This window comes from Trachemys scripta, chromosome 7, assembly GCF_013100865.1.
Source record: "Trachemys scripta elegans isolate TJP31775 chromosome 7, CAS_Tse_1.0, whole genome shotgun sequence".
In the NCBI taxonomy this organism is placed as follows: Eukaryota; Metazoa; Chordata; order Testudines; family Emydidae; genus Trachemys; species Trachemys scripta.
This window is the reverse complement of record NC_048304.1, coordinates 99,640,674-99,643,264: the sequence shown is the minus strand read 5'-3', so window position 1 is coordinate 99,643,264 and position 2,591 is coordinate 99,640,674.

The following is a 2,591-nucleotide window of genomic DNA, read 5'->3' as shown; positions in this document are numbered from 1 at the left end:
AACCTTCAGCAGCAGAAAACAAACTAAACCCCACCCACCATCCAATTCTCTGGGATGATTGTTTTATCCCTCCCCCCACCACGTGGCTGGTATCAGGGAAGATCCCTGCAGAAACCAAACTAACCCCCTGCCCCCCCCCACCTGCCATGAATTATCTGGGATGATCGCTGTACTCCTCCCCCCCACCGCGTGGCTGGTATCAGGGAAGATCCCTGCTAGCCAAAGGCGAAAATCTCAGCGCCAATTCACACCCCCCCCACACGCTTGGCTAACTGCAGGGAAGGATTTCTTTTCAGCCACAGGCAAACAGCCCAGTAGGAACAGCCACCTCTGTCCCCTTAATTAAATTCCCGTATTTCATCCAGGTTACCATGAGCGATATCACTCTCCTGAGGATTACACAGCAAGATAAAGAACGGATGTTGCTTGAATGCCAGCAAACACCGGGACCATACGCTGCCAGGCTTTGTCATGCAATGATACCAGATTACTTGCTATTAGCATGGCGTGGTCAAGTGTCCTACCATGGAGGACGGAATAAGGCTGCACTGCCCAGAAACCTTCTGCAAAGGCTTTTGGAGTACCTCCAGGAGAGCTTCATGGAGATGTCCCTGGAGGATTTCCGCTCCATCCCCAGACACGTTAACAGACTTTTCCAGTAGCTGTACTGGCCGCAAATGCATCCCAAGTCCTCAGGGAAAATTAATCATTAAAAAATGCTTGCTTTTAAACCATGTTTTATATTTTAAAAGGTAAACTCACCTGAGGTCCCTTCCATGGGGTCATGGTCTTGGGTAGAGGCTTGGGAGGGTACTTCAGTCAGGCTGAGAAAAAGATCCTGGCCCGTTGGCGGGAACGGAGTGCTGTGTGCTCTCCGCAAGCTCGTCCTCCTCCTCCTCTTCCCCGTCCGCAGAATCCTCAGGTGTAGCTGATGAGATTATCCCCGCCTCGGAATCCTCGGTCAGAGGTGGGGTAGTGGTGGCGGCTCCCCCTAGAATTGCATGCAGCTCAGCGTAGAAGCAGCATGCGGCTCTGACCCGGAGCGACCGTTTGCCTACTTTGTTTTCTGATAGGCTTGTCTGAGCTCCTTGACTTTCATGCGGCACTGATCTGAGTCCCTATTGTGGCCTCTCTCCATCATGCCCTTGGAGATTTTTTCAAAAGGTTTAGCATTTTGTCTTTTCAAACAAAATTCTGCTAGCACTGAATCCTCTCCCCATATAGCGATCAGATCCAGTACCTCCCATACGGTCCATGCTGGTGCTCTTTTTCGATTATCGGCCCGCATGGTTATCTGTGCTGATGAGCTCTCTGTACTCACCTATGCTCTCCTGTGCTGGGCAAACAGGAAATGAAATTCAAATGTTCGCGGGGCTTTTCCTGTCTACCTGGCCAGTGCATCCGAGTTCAGATTGCTGTCCAGAGCGGTCACAATGGTGCACTGTGGGATAGCTCCCGGAGGCCAATACCATCGAATTGCGGCCACACTAACCCTAATTCGAAATGACAATATCGATTTTGGCACTACTCTGCTCGTCGGGGAGGAGTACAGAAATCGATTTTAAGAGCCCTTTATTTCGAAATAAATGGCTTTGTTGTGTGGACGGGTGCAGGGTTAATTTGATTTAACACTGCTAAATTCGAATTAAACTCATAGTGTAGACCAGGCCACAGAAATGTCTGAATATCTGTTCCATTCACCTGTGAGCAAATCTGAGTTGGATGCTCCAGGCCTATACAATTACAGAGAATTGTCCAAACATGCCCAGCCACTGTCACTCTCACACACTGCCTCTTGCCCCCTCCCTCTTTTCTACATAGGCTCTTCCATCCATTTTATTCTACAGCAAAAATTTTTACTATGCAGCTTTTATATTTCTTGTCCACACTTTTAGATAAGATCAAGTTGAGTATCAGATTAATATCTGATATGACTTTGGTGGTGGTGGTGATGGGGGGGATATTTTCCATCTTTAAATTCTATTATCACTCTGTCCATTTGGTGCAAACAAAACATTTAATGTTGATCCGAAATTCCTGTATCTCACATGGTATGCTTAACTTAAAATACAGTATAAAGAACTAAAATGTTAGACAAGGAAAGCAAAGGGAAATTACTCTGAAAAATCAAATTCTGAAAAAGGAAACTTAGTCCTTTCAGCTGAAAACAGTAGGGTTACCATTCGTCCGGATTTACCCGGACATGTCCTCCTTTTTGTGCTAAAAATAGCGTCCGGGGGGAATTTGTAAAGCACTCACAATGTCCGGGATTTCCCCCTGCAGAGCAGAGCGGGCGGCTGGGAGGGCTGCAGGGAAGTCCCGGGCTGGACTCAGGAGCAGCTGTAGAGGAGCCGGATCCGCCCTGCATTCTGAGCCGGCAGCTCCTTTGCAGCCCAGTCCGGCAGCACTGTGCAGGGCCAGGGACTGGGTTTTGTTGTGCAGGGCCAGGGACCGGGTTTTGTTGTGCTGGGGAGCTCAGCCACGTATCCGGCTCGGCTGCACAGAGCCCAACACTCTGTTCTGAGCAGCAGGGTAAGGAGGTCAGGGGGCAGGAAGGTTCTGGAGGTGGCAGTCAAGAAACGGGGGGGGGG